Source organism: Tachyglossus aculeatus, chromosome 17 (genome assembly GCF_015852505.1).
Source record: "Tachyglossus aculeatus isolate mTacAcu1 chromosome 17, mTacAcu1.pri, whole genome shotgun sequence".
Classification (NCBI taxonomy): domain Eukaryota; kingdom Metazoa; phylum Chordata; class Mammalia; order Monotremata; family Tachyglossidae; genus Tachyglossus; species Tachyglossus aculeatus.
Genome location: NC_052082.1, coordinates 33088182 through 33102932, shown reverse-complemented (window position 1 = coordinate 33102932; position 14751 = coordinate 33088182). Strand labels below are relative to the sequence as shown.

At 42.6% G+C, this 14751-nt stretch overlaps 1 non-coding gene across 1 annotated transcript; it reads right to left on the bottom strand.

Moving 5' to 3' along the window:
- Positions 1-13192: 13192 nt before the first annotated feature.
- Positions 13193-13330, bottom strand: LOC119939816. The gene has a single exon (XR_005454779.1). It is a non-coding gene; the product is annotated as a small nucleolar RNA SNORA7 (small nucleolar RNA).
- Positions 13331-14751: the final 1421 nt, after the last annotated feature.

Genomic DNA, 14751 nt, shown 5'->3' with positions numbered 1-14751 from the left:
TACTTTATCTGGGGTGAATAGCTCTTTATGTTCAAGGCTGCTTATTGGCCCCACCCATCTGTGGCCGAAACAGAGCTACAAATGTACCATCCAGATATTGGATAGGGCAAGACACTTTGTTCTCTCCCCCTTCTCCTCTTCCTCCTCCTCCCTCTCCTCCTCTTCTTCCTCCTTCTCTTCCTTCTTCTCCTCCTCTTTCTCTTCCTCCTCCTCCCTCTCCTCCTCTTCCTTCTCTTCCTCTTCCTCCTCCTTCTCCACCCCTCCTCAACCAATCAATCAATCTATCAGTGGCATTTATTGAGTGGCATTTATTGAGTGCTTACAGTGTGCGGAGCGCTGTACTAAACACCTGGGAGACTACAATATTACAGTTGATAGACATGTTCCCTGCCCACAGTGAGTTTGCAGTCTGGAATCTCTTCTTCTTCCTCCTTCTCCATCTCTCCTCCTCTTCTTCTTCCTCCTTCCCTCCTTCTCTTCCATTTCCTCCTCCCCTCCTCTTCCTCTGTTTCCTCCTCACTTCCTCCTACTCTCTTTGCCCTACTTCTCCTCTTTCTCCTCTATCTACCCTCCTCCTCCTCTCCTCCTTTTCATCTTCCTCTTTCTCTTCCTCCATTATCTCCTTCTATCTCCTCCTTTCATCCTCCTTCACCCCTCCTTCTTCTTTCCTCCTCAGTCCCTCTTCCTCCTTCTCTCTTCCTCCTTTCCTCGTCTTCTTTTTCCTCCTTCCTTTATTCTCTTTAGTTTCCCCTTCTCCTTCTCTTCCTCCTCCGCCTCTCCCCTTCCTCATCTTCTTCCTTTTCCCTTTTTGTCCTTCTTCAATTCCCCTTTTCCTTCTCCTCCTCCTCACAGAGTCTGTGGAAATCTGAGCTGTTTTGCTCAGATGGGAGAGGAAAAACCTCTTTTTTCTTAGGGTTTAACCCTTCCTGCTGCTGCTGGAATCTGGTCTGGGGCTACCAGAGCGGCCAGGAAACAGGTGGCCAGGCAAGTGGGTGGGAAGGGAAAGGGCCATTAACCTGCCCCTTGTCAAGACTGAACTGTGCTAGACTGCAGAGTTCTATGTCCTTCCATTCAATATAATTGAATGAATGAATGAATACAATACCACAGACTCGTTCTCTGCCCACAGTGAGTTTACAGTCGAGGCTCTATATACATTGAATCCGGCAAATCTTCTGATTAAGGTTCCGGGCTCTAGGCCAGGTCTGTCCTTCTCAATCTTTCAACCTCTACATGTGTGACTCCCCTGTTTCTTGTGGTATTTAAGCACTTATTATGAGCCAGACAGTGTATTAAACACTGGGGTAGATATGAACTAATCAGGTTGGACAGAATCCATGTCCAACATGGGGTTCATAGTCTAAATTCCCATTTCACAGATGAGGTAACTGAGGCACAGAGAAGTAAAATGACTTGCCCAAGGTTACACAGCAGGCAAGTGGCAGGGCTGGGAATAGACCCCAAATCCTTCTGATTCCCAGGCCTGTGCTCTATCCATTAATCCCCCCACTCTCCTCCTAAATACACCTCCTCTCTGTGCCTCACTCTCACCTTTCTCACTCCTGATCCCTTGCTATATCCTTCCCCACTGCTTAGAACTCCCTCTCCCTTCCAGTTCTCCCAGACCTCAGTTAACCCCATCATCAAAGGCCTTCTAAAACCTAACCCCTCCAGGAAGCATTCCTGGATTAATGTTTACCTCCCAGGTCATAATTTATCATTACTACCTCAGCATTCATAGTCTCACAGATATCCGTAACTCTGATGTACACATCGTTGTGTGGTTTCTGCCATTTAGCCACTTATTTTTCACTCTTCCATCTTCTTATTCTCCTTTTCCTTTAATTACAAATCATTTTGAGTCTACTTCTCCCACTGGATTGCAAATTTGAAGTAGCAGATTGTGGTACTCCCTCAAGCAATTAGTGCAGTGATCTTTGCACAGTAGACGCTCAATAAATACTACTGATGGATGGATAAGTGCAGGTACGTTTGGACTACCTTAGTTATATGTCTCTTAATAGAGGGTGCAGAATCTGGTAAACCAATATTTCATGACCTGGTAAAATTTTATATTTGATTTTAACTGATGAAAACTTTTTAATATACTGAAGTACATTATAATTTAAAAAGTCCATGATCCCAAACACTTTCCATATCAGGAAGCTCTAAGTAAAGTTAAAAATTGGACCAGAAAGCTCTCTTTATTCAATCACTCATCTTCAGAAAATGCCAGGCATTACTTCAATCAATACATCAGTCAATCAATCCTACTTATTGAGCAATTACTGTATGCAGAGTACTTTTCTAAGTGCTTGGTAGAGTACAATTGCACATAGTAAGGGCTTAACAAATGCCATTATCATTATTATTATTATTATTATTATTGCAATATAACAGAGTTGGTAGACTTGTTACTTCATTTAAGAAAAACATTCATTCATTCGATTGCATTTATTGATCACTTATTGTGTGCAGAACACTCTACTAAGTTCTTGGGAGATTGCAATATAACAATAAACAGACACATTCCCTGCCCACAATGAGCCAAACAAATAATTTTCTGTACAATAGCAACTGTGCAATTGGAGCTTATAAAGTCATATGGTAAGATAGGATAAACCTGCTTGCTGAATGCAGTTCATTTGTACATTTTCTTATAAAAATGAAAATGTACCCTTTCAGACACATTTTTTACAATACAAAATTTGATCTCAAACATCTCAGTTTTCAGGGTCTTGAGTATATTAATTTTTTTTAACTGTAGCAAGTCTGCGTATAATTTTCTACAAATACTCCTTAATAAGCACTGTATAAATTCAACATGATATTAGCAATCTATCGGGCTCATTGTTGCTTGAAACTTAATGACAGCCTATTTTACAACAATACTTATATTTCATGGCATGAGCTGTTCCTTTGATTTAATTTGTCAAATACATTTTAAATCTTTTATAAAATTCTTCCATGAAATATTCTCTTCTTGGAGAAACAACTTTGTGTTTTCTAACTCCGGGTCAGCTCAGAGTCTACATTACATTTGTTTTCCTTAAATGCCTAAATGCTGGGGTAGCATTGGAATGAACAGGATATTAAAATGACGAGGGATCCAGAAATCTGCTTTTTCATGCTATTTTAGAACAGGAAGTGACCATACAAGACATATAGTCAGTCTTCCCCATGGCAGGACTGCATGATATTTGCAACCACCTCTACACTTAGGAATTTAGTTTATCCAATCGGACATTTAATTATTTATTTTGATGACTTAGTAAATATTTTTATGTCTGTCTCCCCTTTAAAATGTAAGCTCCCTGTAGGTGGAGATCATGTATATATTTTATATGAACTTCTCATATGCATTAACTAATTGGTCCTGCCAAAGTTTGCCACCATCTCATGGTGGCATGGCACAAAGTGAGCACTTAATAAGTGGCATTGTTATGACTTTACCGAAAGGAATAGAAAAAGCAAAATTTTCAGATATTCTTCCCCTGGACCAGAGGCCAAAAACCTGTGTATTCATGCTAGGGAAGAAGTAGGTAGATGAAGAATTAGTATTTCAATCAATGGAATTTTTTATTTTTTTAAGTTACTATTAGAGGCAGAAAGCCCTATATTAAAATCTTGGTATGGTAGTAGTAATAATAATAATAATGGCATTTAATTAAGCACTTACCATGTGCAAAGCACTGTTCTAAGTGCTGGGGGGATACAAGGTGATCAAGTTGTCCCACGTGGGGCTCACAGTCTTAATCCCCATTTTACAGATGAGGTAACTGAGGCTCAGAGAAGTTAAGTGACTTGCCCAAGGTCACACAGCAGACATGTGGTGGAGTCGGGACGCAAACCCGTGACCTCTGACTCCAAAGCCCGTGCTCTTTCCACTAAGCCATGCTGTTTCTCAATAGTAATAATAATAATATAATATTATTATATAGAATATTAACATTATAATATTGCAATTATAATATTATAATTGTATTATAATATATCATTATATTTTATTATTATCCCCATCCCCCCCTTACCTCCTTCCCCTCCCCACAGCACCTGTATATATGTTTGTATGTATTTATTACTCTATTTATTTATTTTATTTGTACATATTTATTCTATTTATTTTATTTTGTTCATATGTTTTGTTTTGTTCTCTGTCTCCCCCTTCTAGACTGTGAGCATACTGTTGGATAGGGTCCGTCTCTATATGTTGCCAACTTGTACTTCCCAAGCGCTTAGTACAGTGCTTGGCACACAGTAAGCACTCAATAAATATGATTGAATGAATGAATTATCAATAATAACAGTAGTAATAATAATCACCATTATTATTATTAATAAAAATAATAATAATACTCGTTAAGGACTTACTATGTGCCAAGCACTGTTCTAAGCACTGGTATAGATATAAGTTAAGCAGGTTGGACACAGCCCCTGTCCGGCATGCGGCTCACAGTAGGAGGGAGTAGGATTTAATTCTCATTTTACAGATAAGATAACTGAGACACAGAGAAGTGAAATGACTTGTCCAAGGTCACACAGCAGACATGTAGCAGAGCTGGGATTAGAACACAGGTCCTCTGATTTCCAGGTGCTCTTTCCACTAGGCCACACTGCATCTCTACAATGGGAAAACAGAATAGTGTAGTGCCTAGAGAATAAGCCTGGGAGTTAAAAGGTAATGGGTTCGAATCCCAGCTCCACCACTTGCCTGCTGTGTGGCCTTGGGGAAGTCACTTCACTTCTCTGTGCCTCAGTTCCCTCAGCTGTAAAATATGATTAAGACTGTGAGCCCCATGTGGGACAGGGACTGTGTCCAACCCAATTTGCTTGTATCCACCCCAGCACTTAGCACAGTACCAGGCACATAGTAAGTGCTTAACAAGCACAGTTATTATTATTATTATCATATCATTATAGAATTAGTTGACATAATCCCTGCCTTCAGGGAGTTTACAGGCTAGTGGGGGAAGCAAACACTAAAATAAATTAGAGAGAACAACAAGAAAGAATTCTCACTGAGCTCCTTGCTTCCTGTCTCTCCCCACTCCAGTTTCATACTTCACTCTGCTGCCTGCCTCATTTTTCTCAAAAAGGCTATCCATTAATTTGCAAAACTGAGCCAAAGCTGGTCATGTCTGTCAAGCACGTTAAAATATTTTGATATCCCAAAATGTTCTAAAGGCAGATGGCTCTAGGATGCCTTTGCTCCAACCCTTTGGCCGTAGCTACTGTGAAAAGTAATGTGGTCCAAAGGATAGGGCACAAGCCTGGGAGTGAGAGGATCTGGGTACTAATCCAGCCTCCGCCACTTGTCTGCTGTATGACCTTAGGCAAGTCACTTCTCTTCTTTGTGCCTCAGTTACCTCATCCGTAAAATGGGGATTAAAGGTTGTGAGACCTATTTGGGAAATAGACTGTGTCCAACCTGATTAGCCTGTATCTACCCCAGCACTTAGAACAGTGCCTAACGCACAGCAAGCACTTAACAAATATTATTTTTTTAAAAAGCAGCGTTAGTTTTTGGACGGTAGCAAACTTTGGCAGGACCCATTGATGCCTGAAGTGATCCTAGCACAGAGCTCAGTTTTGTTGTTTTAGTAGCCCTGATGAGATCCACATTAGCCATCTACTTTTCAGAATCTTTGCTGAAGCTGTCCATCTCAAAAAATGCTTTAAGTGACTCTTTGAACACAAACCTTGATGACCAACGGCTTTGCCCTAGTAAGTATTTCCCTGCTGGTTGAGCCAGAACTAGAACCCAGGACTGGGTACTTTTCCTGGGCCTGAGAGCAAGCTGCTAAAAGTACAAAAAAAAAGGCTAGATGGGAGTGAGAATTAGAAGTCTCCTTTGCCAGTAAAGTTTCTCCTTCATCAGGTCTTTAAGATGTCTTTAAGTGCCAGAATCTTTTATCGTTTCATGCTATCTTCAGTCCTCGTTTTCTTCTGTTCTTCTGGGCATTCACATTTTATTTTTGTTTGGGGGAAAATCAGTAGTTCAATAATTATAACTGCAAAACTTGGGATAATTTTCAAAAACTCTGAAGTCATCTAAAATTCACATCCATCTAAAAACAGATTAACATTTTCAACCTATCCTATAATATCTGTTTATCAGAATGAATTGGGACAGCTACTTTAACATGACCTAAAACAAATGATAGCACAATGTCATTGGAAGACAGTTATTTAATTTTGATTAAATTCTAAGAAATTAAGATGGCTAAATACTAGTAACAGTGAAGTTCTGTATGTCATCATTTCTATAATTCAGTGTACACGACTTATTTCTTGTCTAGTTTATGCTGCTTATTGAATATGACTGATACCTTATATCTGACAAAGGAAACTGTAAGTTAGGTTTTGTAATATATGCATACTTTTGAATGATTTTTTTTAGAAAAAACCCAAAATCTTATTAAAGCAGGGATCATTTTCTGGATCTTTGCAAATGGAGTTAGAGATATATCCATTTCAGAATACGGGCCTCCTTTTTGATTAAATATTCTAGATTTTGGCTTGAGTCATTATATCAATTTGCTTATTTGGATTGTATACATTTTCAGCCAACTTCCATTATACCATTCTCAGGAACAGGGTGAATTTGATTAGGTTTGGTCTCCTATTTTCTGCTGCTGGAATGAAATCCCTGGGAGTCTGGGGAACCTCTTCTCCACCGAAAACAGAACTCACAATCTTCTCTGTTCCTTGCTTTCCTGCCAAGGGAGCTGGAAAGAATTCTTTCTAGCCTATCTTCATAGACCTCAGGGCTACATGGGAGGAGATGGTGCCTCTTGTGCCATGTTATTCCAGGGATAAAGAAGCTAGCCTGTGATCATTACTATTATCAGTAAGTGTGGAACTATTTACCAACCAGACTCTGCGCTTTACCCTTTCCATACAGATCTCGCCACTTGAACTTTATGTTCTCCTATTACGACTAACATTTTCCTGACACCTGGGTCCTATTTCTCAACCCAGGGAAGGGGAAATGTTTCTGGACCAGAAAGGTGTTTCGGGGAGGAAAGTAGGCCATTGTCATAAAGTGTGTGTGTGTGTGTAAATGTGTGCATTGGGGTGTTTGTGGTGGGGAGGGGTCGAGGAAGAAGTGAAGAGGAGGGGTGGGGTGAGGAGGCACCCCATTTCAGTGAACTGAACGTCCAGCATCTGCCAAGAGTTCAGCAGGAAGCGTTTTACAAATGTTCCACTCAAGCACTGCTGTTTCCAGGACATTTTGCCTCCGGCAAAGGGATCAGTTGTGTTGCTGCTGTTGCAGCTGTGGCTGCCAATCAGTTGGGTGTGAAGGGGAGAGGTCCGGAACACAAACTAGCTCCGCTGCTGCTTCCAGCATGGTGTGGGACCCTGTCTGACCCCATTCAGCTGAGACAGCCTGTGCCCTTCCTCCTCGGGGGATAGATTACTTCTCTCACAAAACCTACTTCATGAAGTCCAAATGGTCCCCAGCTTATTCTGTGAATAATAGTCATACTTGCGGTATTTGTTAAGCGCTTACTATGTGCCGAGCACTGTACTAAGTGCTGGGGTGGATACAAGCAAATCGGGTTGGACACAGTCCCTGTCATTAATTCGTTCAATCATATTCATTGAGCGTTTACTGTGTGCAGAGCACTGTACTAAGCGCTTGGGAAGTACAAGTTGGCAACATATAGAGACCGTCCCTACCCAACAGCGGGCTCATAGTCTAGAAGGGGGAGACAGACAACAAAACAAAGCATATTAACAAAATAAAATGAATAGAATATTAAATTTGTACAAGTAAAATAGAGTAATAAATATGTACAAACATATATACAGGTGCTGTGGGGAGGGGAAGGAGGTAAGGCCTGGGGGATGGGGAGGGGGAGGGGGGAAGAGGAAGGAGGGGGCTCAGTCTGGGAAGGCCTCCTGGAGGAGGTGAGCTCTCAGTAGGGCTTTGAAGGGAGGAAGAGAGCTAGCTGTCCTGCTTGTGGCACACAGTCTTAATCTCCATTTTACAGATGAGGTAACGGAGGCACAGAGAAATAAAGTGACTTGCCCGAGGTGACACAGCAGACAAGTGGCCGAGTCAGAATTAGAACTCATGACCTTCTGACTCTCAGGCCTGTGCTCTACCCGCTACCACATGCTGCTTCGCTGAAAGACTAACAACATTGGATTGCACCCCTTCTGTTCTCCTATTCATAGTGCTATTTGGTAAAGCATTTACTATGGGCCAGACATAATAATAATAATGATAATAATAATAATGGCATTTATTAAGCACTTACTATGTGCAAAGCACTGTTCTAAGTGCTGGGGAGGTTACAAGGTGATCAGGTTGTCCCACAGGGGGCTCACGGTCTTAATCCCCATTTTACAGATGAGGTAACTGAGACCCAGAGAAGTTAAGTGACTTGCCCAAAGTCACCCAGCTGACAATTGGCAGAGCTTGGATTTGAACCCATGACCTCTGACTCCAAAGCCCAGACTCTTTCCACTGAGCCACGCTGGAGTAGATATGGGATAATCCTGTCGGACACAGTGCCTGTCCCTCACAGAGCTCAGAGACTAAGAGTGAAGGAGGCCAGGGATTCTTTTTTTAATGATATTTGTTAAGTATTTCTTATGTGTCAAACATAATCAAGGTAATCAGGTCAGACACAGTCCCTGTCCACCATGGGGCTCACAGTCTAATTTGAATTCATTCATTCAATCGTATTTATTGAGCACTTACTGTGTGCAGAACACTGTACTAAGCATTTGGGAAGTACAGTTGGCAACATATAGAGAGGGTCCCTACCCAAAAATGGGCTCACAGTCTAGAAGGGGTAGACAGACAGCAAAATAAAACATGTGGACAGGTGTCAACATGACACATGTGGACAGGTGTCAAGTCATCAGAACAAATAGAATTAAAGCTAAATGCACATCATTAACAAAATAGATAGTAAATATGTACAAGTAAAATAGAGTAATAAATCTGTACAAACATATATACGGGTGCTGTGCGGAGGAGAAGGAGGTGGGGGGGGGGGATGGGGAGAGGGAGAGGAAAAAGGAGGCTCAGTCTAGGAAGGCCTGTTATTTGAATGTTATTTTACAGATAAGAACACTGAGTCACAGAAAAGTTAAGTCCCACAGCAAGTCTGTGGTACAAGCAGAATTAGAACCCAGCTCCTCTGACTCCCTATCCTGTGCACTTTCCACCAGGCCATGCTATTTCTCTTGTTCCGAAAAGCTCGTTGTTTTGTCTGCCTTTGCCTGTCTGGGGTGGTTTGCTCCCAGAGGCCCTGCTAACCTAACGAGGCTGCTGGGAGAGAGGAAGTCACCCTCTCTTTGTTGTATATCTTCCCTGACAATCCGACCAGCCACTGCATGTTCTGTTCAACAGCTAATAATTTGTATCTAGGATTTAACCGCATACACATGAGTGTGTTGCTGCTTGCCCTGACACTCCTCAGCCTTGCTTGTTTCTGGAACTTTCTCTTGCAGCTGAACCAGGTGAGGTGATCGGGGACTTGAATAAAAGGTGGGGGTGAAGGGGAAAGCAGAGAGGAGGGAGAGTGAGCTGGGAGGGGAGGAAGGAAGCAGACAAACAAACAAAAAAAAGTCAACAAATGCATCATCACACATCCTGCAATAGTAATTGCTATGTGGAGCTAGGCACAGAGAGGGGGAAGCACATGCTAAATGGGAGAGTATATTAAGAAGGCAGAGTTGAGAGGTTAAGTGTCATGGTGTGAGAAACAGCATGGCTTAGTGGAAAGAGTCTTGGCTTGGGAGTCAGAGGATGTGGGTTCTAATGCTGTTCTGCTACTTGATTGTTGTGTGACCTTGGGTAAGTCACTTAACTTCTCTGTGCCTGTTATTTCTAAAATGGGGATTAAGTCCGTGAGCCCCGTGTGGAACAACCTGATTACCTTATATCTACCCCCGTGCTTAGTGCTTGGCATTGAGTAAGCCAACAAATGACATAATTATTAATTATTACTAGTTTCTAGTCTTTGATTCTGGAGACTCTGCTGCTTGCCTCCCCTTTCCCTGCCTGTTTTTTGTCTCCTGACATGCATCCTGCAAACACACATTAGATCATGGGTCTTGAGGTCAGAGAAGAGGTGTTCCTCCTCTAACTGAAAAAAAAAATCTACTCATTGCTCCCTAGTAGCCCTTTCTCCAAAGTAGGGATAATAGTTATGGTGTGTTTCTAGAGTCTAAGGCCGGGAATGGGTAGGGAAAGTGTCTGCTAATTATGTTGTATCTTACTCTTACAAGCACTTAGTCAAGTGCTCTGCATGTAATAAATGCTCAAATGTTATTGATGTTTAGCATTTACTACATGTCAAGCATTGTATGTGCTTATAGATACAATTGTATGTAGTTGCCATTGGTATTTGAAGAAGACCCCACTGACAGTGAAGTTCATTCAATTGTATTTTAGTGCGTACTGTATATAGGGCACCGAACTAAGTGCTTGGGAAAGTACAACACAGCAGCAAACAGTGATGTTTCCTGCCCACCAGGAGCTTCAAGTGTTTGGGGGGAAAACAGACATCAGTACAAATAAATAAAAGTACAGATGTGTACAGAAGCCCTGTGGGGCTGGGAGCGGGGACAGCAAAGGGAGCAAGTCAGGGTGATACAGAAGGAAGTGGGAGATGAGGAAAAGTGGGGCCCAGGCTGGGAAGACCTCTTGGAGGAGATGTGCCCTCATTAAGACTTTAAAATGGGGGAAGAGTAATTGTAGGATTTGAGGAGGGAGGGCATTCCAGGCCAGAGGCAGTTCACCTACATGTGCGTGGGTGGCTGGAAAGGTCAATGTGGAATCCACAGTCCTGACCATATTGGCCACCAAAAAGTTTGTCTCTTGTAGCATTGTTATACTTGACATTTGTAGCAACTGACACTGTTCTCTTTCTTGCTTCTTTATATCTCAATTGCAGTTCTTCCTCAGCAACTGACTCCCAGTTTCCAGCATTGTTTGACTCTTTGTTTTACCATGTCCTGAAGACGCCTCCTTTTCTTCCAGTTTCCCAGTTTCAGCTCTCCATATAGCAACCGTTTAGGTATCCTGTTGTTGCTCATTTTCCCTACATGTCCACCCAGTGTGCCTGGATTAAGGTAAGCATAACTTTGACTGTAGAAGAGTGATGATATTTCAGAATGTCATGTTTGTGATCTTGTCTTGCCATTTGCTATTGAATCTGGCCCTAAGTGACCCTGATGGAGCTGCGCAAGGAGCTGGATGCTGGTGCTTGTATGTTGTCCAGGTCTCCTAGGCACAGAGAAGCTTGGACAACACTACAGCTCTGTGGACATTTGTCTGACCCCATGCTGCAGCTCTAGTTTAATAGCATCCCAAAAGAGGTGCTTTGCTTTCTTAATTCAATATTTTTGTTGTTATTGTTATCTTGAGTTTTGTTGGGCTTGTTCTTTAATGGGATTTGTTTAGCACTTACTATGTGCCAGGCACCGTTCTAAGCACTGGGATAGATACAAGGTAATCACAGTCTTAATCCCCATTTTACGGATGAGGTAACTGAGGCCCAGAGAAGTGAAGTGATTTGCCCAACATCACACAGCAGACAAGTGGCAGAGGTGGGATTAAAACTCAGGTCTTTCTAACTCCCAGGCCTGTGCTCTACCCGCTAGGTATACTGCTCAGTTTTCTATTTCAAAACCCATCCTTCCTCCTATTTAAACTGTGAGCCCCATTTGTGACAAGGACTGTGTCCAATCTGATTAAGTGGTATCTACCCCACGGCCTAGCACAGTGCTTGATTCATGGAAAAAAATTTTTTGCAATGGTATTTGATAAGCGCTTACTATGTGCCAGGCACTGTACCTAACTTTGGGATGACTACTAGGTAATTGGGTTGGACGCAGTCCATGACCCAAGTAGAGTTCATAGTCTTCATTCCCATATTATAGATGAGGTATGTGAGGCAACGGGACTGACTCACTAGGCCATGCTGCTTTATAATTATTGGTATTATTATGATCATTAACATTATTATTATTATCATTTCCCTGTCTAGCATTACAGCATAGGATAGTGATGTACCTCTTTCGTAGCTCTCTCATAGCTTTTAGCTCTGTATTGCCAATAAAAGCTCTTGCTTGTGTGTCTGAACTTCCTGCTCCAAACTGGTATATCATCTTCAGTTATGAGTTCCACATGGACCTCATAGGCTAAATGGGGTCAGGGGGAAAACATGTCTTTATCTCCATTTTTGCAGAGGCCCACACAGCATGGGCTTGGGAGTTAGAGGATGTGGGTTCTAATTCCAGTTTTGTCACTTGTCTGCTGTTTGACCTTGGACAAGTCACTTAACTTCTCTGTGCCTGTTACCTCATCTGCAAAATGGGGATTAAGACTGTGAGCCCACATGGTACAACTTAATTACCTTGTCTAGCATGACCAAGTGGAAAGAGCCTGGGCTTTGGAGTCAGAGGTCATGGGTTCAAACCCCGGCTCCGCCAATTGTCGGCTGTGTGACTTTGGGCAAGTCACTTAACTTCTCTGTGCCTGTTACCTCATCTGTAAAATGGGGATTAAAACTGTGAGCCCCCCACCGTGGGACAACCTAATCACCTTGTAACCTCTATAGCACTTCGAACAGTGCTTTGCACATAGTAAGCACTTAATAAATGCCATTATTATTATTGGCATGTAATAAGTGCTTAACAAATACCATTATTATTATTACTATTATGTGATTTGCCCAAGGTCACCCAGGAGGTAACTGGAATTAGACTCCAGGTGTCCTGACTCCAAGTCTTATGCTTTTCTCATTAGGCCTGACTGCTTCTCTAGGATGAGGAGTTTGCAAGAATTAGGGGACAATTTCAGACATTCCCACCTCAGAGAACAGGGTTGTCTGAGGCCCATTTTCTGAGCCTGAGAAGGGTCTGATTTCCAGGCATTAATGTCCTATTCCTCCCCACAGCAGGGCAGGCATTTATCCCCCCCCCAACCCATTGCCAAGGTTAACGATAGCACAGTCTTGTCTTTTGCTGTCAAGTCATCTTTGACCCTTAGCGACACTATGGACTCTTCTCTCCCAGAAAAGCAATTGTTCTGGTAGTGTATCCATAGCTTTTTCTTGGTTTAAAAAAACAGAAACGGTTTACCACTGCCTCCTTCCGTGAAATAAATTTGTCTTAACCCTTGATTGTCTCCCATCCTGCTGCTGCCCAGCACAGGTGAGTTTTGACTTGTAGCAGATTGCCTTCCACTCGCTAGCCAGTGCCCAAGATAGGAATGGAATGGACAGGCCTCTGCCTGACTCTCCCTCCTGTAGTCGAGACTGGTAGAGTACTGGGAACTCTTCAGGTGTGACCCTGAGAGGGGGATAGCACGGTGGGTGGAGGATTACCCAAAGCTTTTGGATCTAAGCCATTCAAGTAAGTTTAAAACAATCTCGGAATATATTGATCATTTGAAATCTTGCAGAATACGTAGGCCTTTCAGAGTACCGTAGAAGGATGATCCAGTGCTTAGAACAGTGCTTTGCACATAGTAAGCTCTTAATAAATGCCATCATTATAATGATAGGTAATCCACTTTTCTAACCTAGAAAAATCTAAAACACTTTTACACTTGAGGAAAACCAAACCGAAGGAACAACCAAGTGAAACAACCGCAGGACCAGTTCAGTGTTTTAATAAGAGGTTCTTTTTTTTTGTAAAACCTCTGGATGGCTCTAAAAATCCAGAAAACACAAAGGTGTCAGGGTTCTGGTGAGGCTGCAAACCCTCCCTGAGTTCTGCCCTCCTTGTTAGGAGTTAGTGGAAAATAATGCTCCTGCTTCAGCCCCAGTACAGCTGGGCAGACACCTGGCTCAGAGGCTCAGCTGTTCCTTTGGCTCCTCATTTCTCACACATTGCCAGGCAAACTAGAGCCCTTGAGGCCATGGTGACCGCTACCACCTGTTCTGACTCACTTACCCCCAGTGTCCAATTGAGTCCCCACAGAGATGTGGATCTGATCAGCAGAGGAAAGTTATTTTTGCTACTTCCTGCCCCTTGAGGGCCTGAACAAGGGGCAGGCATAGCTGCTTTGCTTGCCCTGAGCCCCTGGTTCTGTCAGAGGGGGCTGAGCCAGGTATCCATAAGGAAAGACTGGATAAAGTTTTTTGTTGTTGTTGTTTGTTTTAATTGTATCAGTTAAGTTATTACTATGTCTTGGGCAGTGTACTAAGTGATGGAATTGATGCAAGCTAATCAGGTTGGGTAAGGTCCATATCCCACATGGGGCTTAGCATCTTAATCTCCATTTTACAGATGAGGTAACTGAGGCACAGAAAAGTGAAGTGAAGATTACAGAGCAGACAAGTGGCAGAGGTGGGATTAGTATCCAGTTCCTCCTGACTTTTAGGCCTGTGCACTATCCACTAGATGCCTAGTATCCTTCCTTTCCACCCCCGAAGCTGAGCATTGACTGTGTTGAAGTCCAGAGTAGACCATTTAGGGGTCACAAATGATAGAGGTAATAGCATAGGCAGAATTCCTGGGAGGCATGAATACAGTCCCATCAGGAGGCTCACTCCCAGGAAAGATCAACTGTAATTGCTTGAGTGTCTTATAGGGAGCAACCTACTTGCAGTTCCTTGCACTCAACCCTCACAGAAGAGGCTTGGGATACTTCATGGCTTGTCTCAATCCACTGCATCTCCATCCTAATTCCAGACCAGGCTAGAACATGTGGGTGACTGGATGTATGCATGTGTGTGTGAGGATGTGAAGGTATGAGGGTGTACATGAATTATCTTG